Source organism: Siphateles boraxobius, unplaced genomic scaffold (genome assembly GCF_051911475.1).
Source record: "Siphateles boraxobius isolate OS27281-9 unplaced genomic scaffold, OSU_SipBor_1 269, whole genome shotgun sequence".
Taxonomy (NCBI): domain Eukaryota; kingdom Metazoa; phylum Chordata; class Actinopteri; order Cypriniformes; family Leuciscidae; genus Siphateles; species Siphateles boraxobius.
The window spans coordinates 618,012-631,877 of NW_027508886.1; the positions used below are offsets into that span (position 1 = coordinate 618,012).

The 13,866-nt window shown below is 45.3% G+C and overlaps 4 non-coding genes across 4 annotated transcripts; all 4 read right to left on the reverse strand.

Annotated features, from left to right (window-relative positions):
* Positions 1 to 2,779: 2,779 nt before the first annotated feature.
* On the reverse strand, positions 2,780 to 2,851 carry trnaq-cug (transfer RNA glutamine (anticodon CUG)). Its single transcript has one exon. It is a non-coding gene; the product is annotated as a tRNA-Gln (tRNA).
* A 403-nt stretch (positions 2,852 to 3,254) lies between these two features.
* trnaf-gaa (transfer RNA phenylalanine (anticodon GAA)) lies at positions 3,255 to 3,327 on the reverse strand. Its single transcript has one exon. It is a non-coding gene; the product is annotated as a tRNA-Phe (tRNA).
* An 8,618-nt stretch (positions 3,328 to 11,945) lies between these two features.
* Positions 11,946 to 12,017, reverse strand: trnaq-cug (transfer RNA glutamine (anticodon CUG)). Its single transcript has one exon. It is a non-coding gene; the product is annotated as a tRNA-Gln (tRNA).
* Positions 12,018 to 12,797: 780 nt separating this feature from the next.
* Positions 12,798 to 12,870, reverse strand: trnaf-gaa (transfer RNA phenylalanine (anticodon GAA)). Its single transcript has one exon. It is a non-coding gene; the product is annotated as a tRNA-Phe (tRNA).
* Between the last annotated feature and the right edge of the window lie 996 nt (positions 12,871 to 13,866).

Here is a 13,866-nt window from a genome sequence, read left to right on the forward strand (position 1 = left end):
TGGCTTAAAGCGCAATTTTCTGATTAAATCAACAATTAAAAGGTAGCCGGTGCAAAGTTTCCAGCACAGAGGAAATGGGGCCTCTTTTTTTGTGGTCATTGGAAATCACGCTGCAGGACCTGCACACAAATAATGAGAAGCTTACTTACAGGAGCCTGGTCTGCAACACTGGACCCAGTTGATGTTGCAGGAGCAGAGGCAGCACTTGGCTGGACAGAAGGCTGTGGAGGAGACTGCAGAGGAGGCTGAGCAGGGCGCAGAGGAGGAGACTGCAGAGGAGGCTGGGCAGGGCGCAGAGGAGGAGACTGCAGAGGAGGCTGGGCAGGGTGCACAGGAGGAGACTGCAGAGGAGGCTGGGCAGGGTGCAGAGGAGGAGACTGCAGAGGAGGCTGGGCAGGGCGCTGCAGTCCTGTGGGTGGCTGTAGTGAGGATGGTCCTGGTGCAAAAGGACAGGGGTTGAAAGCCTTGCTGGAAAGATGGGAGATGCTCTTTCCAGTGGACAGGAAGCTCTGCAGGCGACTGGGACACCTGGCCAGGGGTCCACAATGCTGGAGGAGCAGGATAAGGGGCAGGAGCAGGGGCAGTAGCACGAGCCGGGGCAGGAGCAGGGCCTCTCGAGCCTGCAGTGGCTGGAGAAAAAAGAAAAAACTTACCCACTTACAGGGTTTGGCTGGAGACAAAATCTTTTGTGCCAGCTGTGAAGCAAATAATTGCTTCCCCCGCGCCAACAGGGCCTTCACATTGGTCGCCAGCAGTGGGCTGTTCTTAGTGGCAGTAGGTGGAGGAGGAACAGACACAGTGGCAGTGGGCACAGCAGCAGTGAGGACAGATGCAGTGGGCACAGTGGCGGTGGGCACGTGGGCTGGAGCCTGCCTCTTCAGCACGTATGCTTTGAAAAGGTCCATATTGGTGTTAGGCCCGGCCTTTGCCTTCTTCAGGTAGGTGATGAGAGCCTGGGCCTCCTTGCTTGGGTCCTCATACACCTCCATTATTGACCTACCCTTAAAATCCCCAAACTCCACCATCAGACACCAAGAGTCTCCTGTCCTCTGGGCCTCCTGCAGCATGGCCTGTTTTTTTCTGATACACCTCTACAGCCTCGCCTACCTCCCTGATCTGCGAGGTGTATCTGAGGAACAGGTGTTTGTTGTCCGACAGCGGGTTGTCCCTCTCCTCCTCCCCCAAAATGCTGCTGACCAGATAGCAGGCATACCACAGTGAGTTCTTCAGCAGCCACAGGAACCTCTGACCCTGGTGTTTCCCAAACTGGATCTTGCAGTGAGCCAGAACCAGGAACTGGTCTCCAGGATTCCCTCCATTCTGCCTCACAAAGGCAGTGGCCTCAGCCAGGACCTCCTCTTTACACCTGGCCCTCCCTGCCAACACGATCTTCCTCCTATTGGCCTCCTCAGTTGGCCCCATAAGGAGTCGACCCTCAGAGGTTCTTCGTAAAACCGGGTATGCATACATAATCTGAAAGGACACAGGCATAAACAGAACGTTACATAGCTGTCATATTCCAACTGAAAGTATTTTACTACAGCATTTTTTTTATGTAATTAATTATTATAATATTATAATAATTAATGATTATTATTATTATGAGCATAAGCATTATTGTTTTTTATACAACTGTGAATCACTTTGAATTGCCTTGTGTACAAATTGTAAATAGTGTGATGAACTAATTAATAAGAAAATAAATAACACTTCTTGGTACAATCTTGCTGGTATCATGCCATGCTTAAATCGTTTTGTTTTGTTTAGCTTTTGTGGCAGAGATTACTAAGAAACACCAAATATAACATAAAGGCGTTTATGACAATTCATAATAATATGATCATCAAACAGATCTAAAACTTAAAATGGTATATCAAATCGTTTTGGTATATCTTTTATAACATAGTTGAGAATCATTTGTTGAAACAAAAAAACACTTGTTTTTGCCTATTCATGTCTTTTTAAATATGTATAACATAGTATTTAAAAAGATAACATAAATATGTATACTGGTGTATAACATAGTATAGTATAACATATATGAATTAAACTTTTTTTTTTAAAGGTTTTAGTAAAAATCTTCTTGTGCTCAAAATAATGTAATGAATGACACAAAAAATACTAAATTAACAACAACAAAAAAATGGTTTAAGGAGGATATAGCTTAATTAGCGGTCGGCTAATTATCTTGACAGTAGTGACAATTTTTTTTACTGTATATCATGGTAAAGTTGCAGGTTCACATGTACAGAAGAAAACGTGTGCTATTACACGCTAGCTGGCTTTATTGCCATGTTTAATTGTCTAAAAACAAACACTGTTTATGAATAAATAATGATCGATTATACAGTCGTGAAGAATAGACTTACCTGTTGCAAAGATTGCAAAGATGACGATAATAACAGCGGTCGCCGATTGGTCAAAAGTAAGCCACAGGAGCAGAGCCAGGAGAGAAACGCGATTGGTCAAAAGTAAGCCACAGGAGAGAAAGGCGATTGGTCAAAAGTAAGCCACAGGAGAGAACAAGATTGGTCAAAAGTAAGCCACAGCAGAGAAACACAATTGGCTCACGTGGGCTTACTTTGGGCTTACTTTGGCTCAATCGGTAGGAAGCAGTAGGCGCAAGCGAGAGGTAGTGGGATCGATGCCTGCATTCTCCAGTGCTGTCCATCCTTTTTACGCCCCACTTCAAGGGGCACTACCTAGATGAGCTCTTGCGGCTCAGTGCTGCCGAAAAAGTTTTTTCGAACGAGGTACTGCACACATTCCTGGCAAAAGCAGGTCCCACCGAGATTTGAACTCGGATCGCTGGATTCAGAGCCCAGAGTGCTAACCATTACACGATGGAACCTTGGCGTGTGTCAACTTTTCCCATGAGCAGCAGAGATTTAAGTCATTGAGTCCAGAAGCACGATAGCAAGGATTTAAGTCATTGAGTCCAGAAGCACGATAGCAAGGAGCAAATGAAGCCTTTGCTTTTTAAGCCCATGTTTCCCCAATTCCGACTCGGTTTGAGAGTGCCAATTTCACCGCCACGTCAGCAGTTGCGCATCACCTCTGTTTTTTCCCTCCCTTCAGCAAAGAACCTAAAAAGGTTCCACAGAGATTTGAACTCAGATTTCTGGATTCAAAGCCCAGAGTGATAATCATTACACCATGGAACCAACACACTCTGCTAGCTGGCTGTCTGAGAGGCAGATAGCGATGAGGCTAGGTGGAATCAGGTAGACTAAAAGAGGCAGACGTGGTTCCTCTGCCGAAACCCGGTATTGAACCAGGGACCTTTAGATCTTCAGTCTAACGCTCTCCCAACTGAGCTATTTCGGCCAGATACTTGTATGGTTTAGCCAGCAGGCATGTCTGGGAGACCGCCCGTCATTTTCGAGAAGAGCAGAGCGAAGGTCCCAGAGAGAAAATGAGTGGCCCGTACGGGGATGAAAACCCGCCACCTTGGCGTTATTAGCACCACGCTCTAAGCAACTGAGCTAACCGGCCTCTCTCTGGCACATTTTATCCCCAATTTCTCACAAATATCCTGGTTGCCCTAATCAGGCTGAAGAGATTAAAAGCAAAGCCTAATAATGGGCTCGTCTGGGATTTGAGCCCGGGACCTCTCGCACCCTAAGCGAGAATCATACCCCTAGACCAACGAGCCGAAACATACATCCTCCCTGCTGCTGCCGGGCCGCAAGCATTTCAGCTTCCATGGCTTAAAGCGCAATTTTTTGATTAAATCTACTATTAAAAGGTAGCCAGTGCAAAGTTTCCAGCACAGAGGAAATGCGGCCTCTTTTTTTGTGGTCATTGGAAATCATGCTGCAGGACCTGCACACGAATAATGAGAAGCTTACTTACAGGAGCCTGGTCTGCAACACTGGACCCAGTTGATGTTGCAGGAGCAGAGGCAGCACTTGGCTGGACAGAAGGCTGTGGAGGAGACTGCAGAGGAGGCTGAGCAGGGCGCAGAGGAGGAGACTGCAGAGGGGCTGGGCAGGGCGCAGAGGAGGAGACTGCAGAGGAGGCTGGGCAGGCCGCAGAGGAGGAGACTGCAGAGGAGGCTGGGCAGGGCGCAGAGGAGGAGACTGCAGAGGAGGCTGGGCAGGGCGCTGCAGTCCTGTGGGTGGCTGTAGTGAGGATGGTCCTGGTGCAGAGGGACAGGGGTTGAAGGCCTTGCTGGAAAGATGGAAGTTGCTCTTTCCAGTGGACAGGAAGCTCTGCAGGCGACTGGGACACCTGGCCAGGGGTCCACAATGCTGGAGGAGCAGGATAAGGGGCAGGAGCAGGGGCAGTAGCACGAGCCGGGGCAGGAGCAGGGCCTCTCGAGCCTGCAGTGGCTGGAGCGTAAAAAAACACAACAAAATTATCTTATTGTTTTAGACTTTCACTGCATGACTTTCTCAGCTCTGCTGGACAGCTACTGCGATTACAAGGTTTACTGCAAAGCATGTATGATTAGTAGAGAGATGACAAGATGATGAAAAGATGGAAGGAAGCAGTGAAAATCATCCTGTTTTTCATCCAAGCACCATTAGAAGAAATACAAGAAGAAAAAAAGATGGGATCAGCCAAGTGTGAAGCGAAGCAGACCAAACACTACAACAGCCACTTATTCCAAGGGGAGTGGGGAAAGTCTGAGATGACAAGAATGAGCTTTAGTCAATGATTACGATAAAAAATGAAATAAAACCTTTTACATACACCTTTAAATTATCTTTTTTCCTTTGAGGATGTTCACTCAAAGAGTGAATGTAGATTGACACCTGAGAAGTGCCATTCCTCTGTGTTGTGAAATAAAATAATATGTCATTTAAAAAATACTGTTTTGTTTTATTTGTAATTGTTTGTAAAATATTGTTTAAGATTTACATACCTTGAGGAAGTTGTTCCTCAGCTTGCGAGGCTACAGTTGCCATCTCCAGGTCATCTTCCTCCTCAAAAAAATCCGTAGCAGCAGAGTCTGTAAAATAACATAAAACACTAAGCACATGTCACCAACACACTTGTATGCGTTAAGTGATACTCACTACATGTAAAGAGCTGTCTCCGGGCTGCGGACTCAGACGCAGGATGTACACGTGGTCCTGCAGCTGTTGAACACGTATTTTCGTTAGACATATATACTGCATAATATATACTGTAATGATTTTAAAGCTTGCAAATCACTTACAGGGTTTGGCTGGAGCCAAAATCTTTTGTGCCAGCTGTGAAGAAAATAAATGCTTCCCCCGCGCCAACAGGGCCTTCACATTGGTCGCCAGTAGTGGCTTGTTCTTAGTGGCAGTAGGTGGAAGAGGAACAGACACAGTGGCAGTGGGCACAGCAGCAGTGAGGACAGATGCAGTGGGCACAGTGGTGGTGGGCACATGGGCTGGAGCCTGCCTCTTCAGCACGTATGCTTTGAAAAGGGCCATATTGGTGTTAGGCCTGGCCTTTGCCTTCTTCAGGTAGGTGATGAGAGCCTGGGCCTCCTTGCTTGGGTCCTCATACACCTCCTTCATTGACCTACCCTTAAAATCCCCAAACTCCACCATCAGACATCCAGAGTCTCCTGTCCTCTGGGCCTCCTGCAGCATGGCCTGTTTTATATGATACACCTCCACAGCCTCGCCTACCTCCCTGATCTGCGAGGTGTATCTGAGGAACAGGTGTTGGTTGTCAGACAGCGGGTTGTCCCTCTCCTCCTCCCCCAAAATGCTGCTGACCAGATAGCAGGCATACCCCAGTGAGTTCTCCAGCAGCCACAGGAACCTCTGACCCTGGTGTTTCCCAAACTGGATCTTGCAGTGAGCCAGAACCAGGAACTGGTCTCCAGGATTCCCTCCATTCTGCCTCACAAAGGCAGTGGCCTCAGCCAGGACCTCCTCCTTACATCTGGCCCTCCCTGCCAACACGATCTTCCTCCTATTGGCCTCCTCAGTTGGCCCCATAAGGAGTCGACCCTCAGAGGTTCTTCGTAAAACCGGGTATGCATACATAATCTGAAAGGACACAGGCATAAACAGAACGTTACATAGCTGTCATATTCCAACTGAAAGTATTTTACTACAGCATTTCTTTTTTATGTAATTAATTATTATAATATTATAATAATTAATGATTATTATTATTATGAGCATAAGCATTATTGTTTTTATACAACTGTGAATCACTTAGTATTGCCTTGTGTACAAATTGTAAATAGTGTGATGAACTTATTAATAAGAAAATAAATAACACTTCTTGGTACAATCTTGCTGGTATCATGCCATGTATCATGTATCATGGTAAAGTTGCAGGTTCACATGTACAGAAGAAAACGTGTGCTATTACACGCTAGCTAGCTTTATTGGCATGTTTAATTGTCTAAAAACAAACACTGTTTATTAATAAATAATGATCGATTATACAGTCGTGAAGAATAGACTTACCTGTTGCAAAGATGACGATAATTACTACTGATGACGACTACTTCCTGCTCAGCTACTGTTCGGACGCTCTCGCTTACTGCTCCGCGCTTTGCTCTATCGCTTTTATATTTCTATATTTTATCTCCTTTTATCACCTAATTTTAACTTCAGCAAATCAGCACAGTGCTCAAACGTTTGGAATACTACAAAAAAAAAGCAGAATTATTTTATTCGACCAGCCTCCCACTGAAAGCTTACATTCCGGGGAAGAGAAAACACAACTGCCTACATTCATAAGGATAAGAAAATGCCTCCTCTGGAATCTACTTGCTGCTCCAACTGCCACAGACTTTTACAAAGGATTGCAATTCTTGAAACAAAGTTAATTGCGGGACCACCAAACCAGACGGAACACACAACAGAGCTTCGTCATGGACGTCCTCAGCATACAGCCGGTGAGTCCCATGAATCTAGTGCTTCTCGACCGGCCATACTGAGTGTAGAGAAACAAGCCGATCGTTTTACTAATCGATGGCACAAACAGGGTGCGAGACCCAAAGGCACTCGAGACATCAGATTGTCACGAGCATCACATATTACTGCAGTAGCATCCTTTACCCCAGATACGGCTCTGACAAGGACTGCAAACACTGGTCTCCTACCACCGCCTATACATCTTGAGAACAGATTTGAAGTATTAATGAATGAGGAATCCCCAAATTTGATGAATGTGATCGCACACAGACAGAATCAGCCAGTAGCTAACACTGATGCTAACTGGGGCTCAAGGTCGAGCAGACAGCGGCACTCAGCTCACAGTGCAGCCGAGCCCAGGACTCTGATAGTGGGCGACTCCGTAATCAGAAACATTAATAGCAGGGATACAACAACGTGCTGCCTTCCACAAGCAACAACTTCTGATGTAAACAGGGAACTTCAGAACATTCTGATGAAACATAAGACTGCAAATCGACTCATCATTCATGTGGGGAAGAATGATATTCATAAAGAGCAGTCGGAACTTCTTAAAAAGGATTTCAATGAACTTTTTGAAACACTTAAAAGACTGAAAGTTCAAACATTCATCAGTGGACCACTCCCAGCAAGAGGAACAAACAGGTTTTCACGGTTGCTTGGGCTTAATACATGGCTGCAAAAAACCTGCAATATAAAAGGAGTGAACTTTATTGACAACTTCAATCTTTTCTGGAGTCAGAGGCAACTGTTTCAACAGGATGGCCACCACCCAAACAAACTTGGTTCAAGAGTGCTAAAGGACAATATCTACTTCTCCCTCCGTCATCCTTCTGCAATGTGTGCCAATCCACTCAACCTGAATGGCACACACACACCTGGATACAGTATGAATGACCACAGGACATGCAGTTGACACATCACACAAGGACAGTGATAACACCACTCAGCCACAACAACCTCTGCTCACGGACACAATCTCAGCTGAGCCCTGCCCACAGAGCTCACCACAGACAGACTGTGACATACCAGCACTGCTCCAAGATACAGCACCCATAGACGACTTTCTGGAAAACAGCCAGGGAAACCAGGACAGCATATTACAGCCTCCAATAACACTAGAGCAAAAATCCCTCTCACCGGAAACATTATCACTCTCTCCAGCATCTCCACTTCTGTGCTTCTCAGAGAAAATGGAACAACTGGTGCATGCTGGAACTAGACTATCCCACTCTTTTGCTGCGAGCTCCCAGATACCAACCAAAAAACGCCAGGCCCCACAACCACCAAAGCCTGCGGGCCCAGCTCGCCCTCCCCCTCCCCCTCCCCCTCCTCCTCCTCCTCCCCCTCCTCCTGTGAGAGCTCTTCGGCCTCTGCCACAGTGCCAGGGCCCACACCCTCCTCCAGCGGCTCGAGGTGAACCAAAAACAACTGATACCAGCTCTCAGTGATATGTGTCGGGTCCCCGCTATGATAACAATAACTTTCTCAAATGTTTACAGAACAAGCGGGAACTCAGTGTGCCTGTATCTTTTTCTATTGCTGTTTGATTACATGATAGAAAGTCTAAGGCCTTCAAAAGCCGTACAGCAAACCCATCTAATCTGGTGCCTATTACACGATATACCAAGATTGCTGTGGGGACAAAAAGTAAGACTGTTAAGTTAGCACTTTTAAACATCCGCTCACTTAAAAATAAATCACTTTTAGTCAACGACTTAATAACCACATACAACCTGGATTTTATGTTGCTAAATGAAACTTGGCTAGAAGAAAGTTGCAGTGCAACAGTCCTCAATGAAACAGCCCCTCCTAACTTTACTTGTATGAGTGTCTGCAGAGCTGTCAGAAGAGGCGGAGGTTTAGCTGCTCTTTATAAAGATGTCTATCAATGTAAGCAAATATCATTTGGGAATTACCCGTCTTTCGAGTATCTGGGTATTGTGTTAAAAGGTGCTCCACGCATTTTACTTATCATTGTTTACAGGCCTCCAAAATACTCTCCAGCTTTTGCTGAGAACTTAACAGAACTGTTATCAACAATTTCCTCAGAGTTTGACTGCTTTGCCATTGCTGGAGATTTTAACATTCACATAGATAATGCAGAAAACAATATGGCAAAAGAAATCAAAACTGTTTTAAAAACTTTTGATCTGACTCAGCATGTACATGGACCCACACATAATCGTGGACACACTCTAGATTTACTTATCAGTAAGGGTCTAAACATTTCATCAATTGTTATTAAGGATGTAGCACTGTCTGATCATTTTTGTATTTTCTTTGATATATTGATCTCTCCTGCCATTGAAGCTAGATCTGTGTCTGTCAAGAAGAGATGCTTAAATGAGAACACTAGTGTACTATTTATGAAGGCTATATCTTTAACACCAAGCATATCTGCTGACTCTGTTGATTTTCTCCTTGATTCTTTTAACTCAAAAGTTAAGAGTGTAATTGATGATATTGCTCCTGTGAAAGTCAGGAAGAAGAGTGGCAGACAAAAAGCACCTTGGAGAAACTCAACAGCAGTGCAAAATATGAAAAGACAATGCAGAAAAGCAGAGCGCATGTGGCGGAAGACAAAACTTGTAGTCCATTATAACATCTACAAAGACAGCATCCATGCTTTCAATAAGGAACTAAGCAAAGCTAGACAGACTTTTTCTCGAATATTATAAACAGCAATATAAACAACACGCGCACTCTTTTTGCTACTGTAGAGAGACTGACAACCCCCCCAAGCCAGATTCCCAGTGAAATGCTCTCAGTGAGAAAGTGCAGTGAGTTTACTTCTTTCTTCTCTGAGAAAATCAATAATATCAGAAAGGTGATCAGCTCATCCTTGAGTTGCGCTGGGGTCAGGCAGATCAGACAACAGCACGAGAAAGTAGCCACTATGTCTGATTTCGAAGAAATTGATGGCAAAATTTTGGAAGAAACCGTACAGCAACTAAAAACATTAACCTGCGCCCTTGACGCACTTCCCACATCTTTTTTCAAAAATGTGTTACACAGCTTAGAAGCAGATCTCCTGGAAGTGGTAAATGCCTCACTTCTCTCTGGGAGTTTTCCGACCTCCCTGAAAACTGCTGTCGTCAAGCCCCTCCTGAAAAAGAGCAATCTGGATAAGACCATATTAAACAACTATAGACCGATATCAAATCTTCCTTTCATAGGCAAGATCATTGAAAAAGTTGTCTTCAATCAGCTGAACAAATTCTTAAGCTCGAATGGATACTTTGACCATTTTCAATCTGGTTTCCGACCGCACCACAGTACAGAGGCCGCGCTCATAAAGATAATAAATGATATTCGCTTAAATACTGATACAGGCAAATTATCAGTGCTGGTACTACTCGACCTCAGTGCTGCATTTGACACTGTCGATCACAAAATACTTCTTGACAGGCTGGAAAACTGGGTCGGGCTTTCTGGGATAGTCCTAAAATGGTTCAGGTCATACTTAGGAGGCAGAGGTTATTATGTGAGTATAGGAGACCATAAGTCTGAGTGGACATCCATGACATGCGGAGTCCCTCAAGGCTCAATTCTTGCGCCACTCCTATTCAACCTGTACATGCTCCCAATGAGCCAAATAATGAGAAAGAACCAAATCGCTTACCATAGCTATGCAGACGACACAGCTCTACTTATCCCTATCGCCTAACGATTACAGCCCCATTGACTCCCTTTGCCAATGCATTGATGAAGTAAACAATTGGATGTGCCAAAACTTTCTTCAGTTAAACAAAGACAAAACTGAAGTCATTGCGTTTGGAAACAAAGATGAAGTTCTCAAGGTGAACGCATACCTTCAGTCTAGGGGTCAAACAACTAAAAATCAAGTCAGGAATCTGGGTGTGTCTCTAGAGTCAGACCTTAGTTTCATTAGTCATGTCAAAGCAATAACTAAATCAGCATATTATCACCTGAAAAATATTGCAAGAATTAGATGCTTTGTTTCCAGTCAAGACTTAGAAAAACTTGTGCATGCTTTCATCACCAGTAGGGTGGATTATTGTAATGGACTTCTCACTGGCCTTCCCAAAAAGACCATAAGACAGTTGCAGCTCATACAGAACGCTGCTGCTAGGATTCTGAGCAGAACCAGAAAATATGAACACATCACACCAGTCCTCAGGTCTTTACACTGGCTGCCAGTTACATTTAGGATTGATTTTAAAGTATTATTACTGGTATATAAATCATTCAATGGCCTAGGATATGCTCAGTGAATATAAACCCAACAGATCACTCAGATCATTAGGATCACATCGGCTAGAAATACCAAGGGTTCACTCTAAGCATGGCGAGTCTGCTTTTAGCTACTATGCCAGCCGCAGCTGGAACCAGCTTCCAGAAGAGATCAGATGTGCTCCTACAGTAGTCACATTCAAATCCAGACTCAAAACACATCTGTTTAACTGTGCATTTACGGAATGAGCACTGTGCCACTGTTCGTCCGACTGTTTGCACTGTATTTTATTTTATGTTTTAATTATTCTGATTTCATTTGATTATTTCTGTATTTTATCTTTTATTCCAAACTGTTTTAATTATTCTGATTTCTTTTGATTATTTTAATTTCTTCTATGTAAAGCACTTTGAATTACCATTGTGTATGAAATGTGCTATATAAATAAACTTGCCTTGCCTTGCCTTGCCTAATAATAGCGGTCGCCGATTGGTCAAAAGTAAGCCACAGGAGCAGAGCCAGGAGAGAAACGCGATTGGTCAAAAGTAAGCCACAGGAGAGAAAGGCGATTGGTCAAAAGTAAGCCACAGGAGAGAAACACGATTGGTCAAAAGTAAGCCACAGGAGAGAACGCGATTGGTCAAAAGTAAGCCACAGCAGAGAAACACGATTGGCTCACGTGGGCTTACTTTGGGCTTACTTTGGCTCAATCGGTAGGAAGCAGTAGGCGCAAGGGAGAGGTAGTGGGATCGATGCCTGCATTCTCCAGTGCTGTCCATCCTTTTTACGCCCCCCTTCAAGGGGCACTACCTATATGAGCTCTTGCGGCTCAGTGCTGCCGAAAAAGTTTTTTCGAACGAGGTACTGCACACATTCCTGGCAAAAGCAGGTCCCACCGAGATTTGAACTCTGATCGCTGGATTCAGAGCCCAGAGTGCTAACCATTACACCATGGAACCTTGGCGTGTGTCAACTTTTCCCATGAGCAGCAGGATTTAAGTCATTGAGTCCAGAAGCACGATAGCAAGGATTTAAGTCATTGAGTCCAGAAGCACGATAGCAAGGAGCAAATGAAGCCTTTGCTTTTTAAGCCCATGTTTCCCCAATTCCGACTCGGTTTGAGAGTGCCAATTTCACCGCCACGTCAGCAGTTGCGCATCACCTCTGTTTTTTCCCTCCCTTCCGCAAAGAACCTAAAAAGGTTCCACCGAGATTTGAACTCGGATCGCTGGATTCAAAGCACAATTTTTTGATTAAATCTACAATTAAAAGGTAGCCAGTGCAAAGTTGCCAGCAGAGAGGAAATGCGTCCTGTTTTTTTGTGGTCATTGGAAATCACGCTGCAGCACCTGCACACGTGCTAGGGATCGCGCATCGTCTTTGTCTTTGAGAGCGATGGACACATTCTCTCCATCATCGAGGGGAATTAGCTCAAATGGTAGAGCGCTTGCTTAGCATGCGAGAGGTAGCAGGATCGATGCCTGCATTCTCCAGGGCTGTCCATCCTTTTTGCACCCCCCCTTCAAGGGGCACTACCTAGATGAGCTCTTGCGGCTCAGTGCTGCCGAAAAAGTTTTTTTGAAGCCCAGAGTGCTAACCATTACACCATGGAACAAACACACCCTGATAGCTGGCTGTCTGAGAGGCAGATAGCGATGAGGCTAGGTGGAATCAGGTAGATAAGAGCTGGCGTTTGGTCAATAGACCGCCTCGACTCAGAGAGGCGGACGTGGTTCCTCTGCCGAAACCCGGGATTGAACCAGGGCCCTTTAGATCTTCAGTCTAACGCTCTCCCAACTGAGCTATTTCGGCCAGGTACTTGTGCGGTCTAGCCAGCAGCCATGTCTGGGACACCGCCAGTCATTTTCGAGAAGAGCAGAGCGAAGGTCCCAGAGAGAAAATGAGTTGCCCGTACGGGGATTGAACCCTTGACCTTGGCACTATTAGCACCACGCTCTAACCAACTGAGCTAACCGGCCTCTCTCTGGCTCATTTTATCCCCAATTTCTCAGAAATATCCTGGTTGCCCTAATCAGACTGAAGAGATTAAAAGCAAAGCCTGATAATGGGCTCGTCCGGGATTTGAACCCGGGACCTCTCGGGATTCAAGAGATTTAAGTCATTGAGTCCAAAAGCACGATAGCAAGGAGCAAATGAAGCCTTTGCTTTTCAAGCCCATGTTTCCCCAATTCCGACTCTGTTTGAGAGTGCCAATTTCACTGCCACGTCAGCAGTTGTGCATCACCTCTGTTTTTTCCCACCCTTCCGCAAAGAACCTGAAAAGGTTCTACCGAGATTGGAACTTGGATCGCTGGATTCAAAGCCCAAAGTGCTAACCATTACACCATGGAACCAACACTTCCTGATAGCTGGCTGTCTGAGAGGCAGATAGCGATGAGGCTAGGTGGAATCAGGTAGACTAAAAGAGGCGGACGTGGTTCCTCTGCCGAAACCCGGGATATAAATATCCTGGTTGCCCTAATCAGGCTGAAGAGATTAAAAGCAAAGCCTAGTAATGGGCTCGTCCGGGATTTGAACCCGGGACCTCTCGCACCCTAAGCGAGAATCATACCCCTATACCAATGAGCCGAAACATACATCCTCCCTGCTGCTGCCGGGCCGCAAACATTTCAGCTTGCATGGCTTAATGCGCAATTTTTTGATTAAATCTACAATTAAAAGGTAGCCAGTGCAAAGTTTCCAGCACAGAGGAAATGCGGCCTCTTTTTTTGTGGTCATTGGAAATCACGCTGCAGCACCTGCACACGAATAATGAGAAGCTTACTTACAGGAGCCTGGTCTGCAACA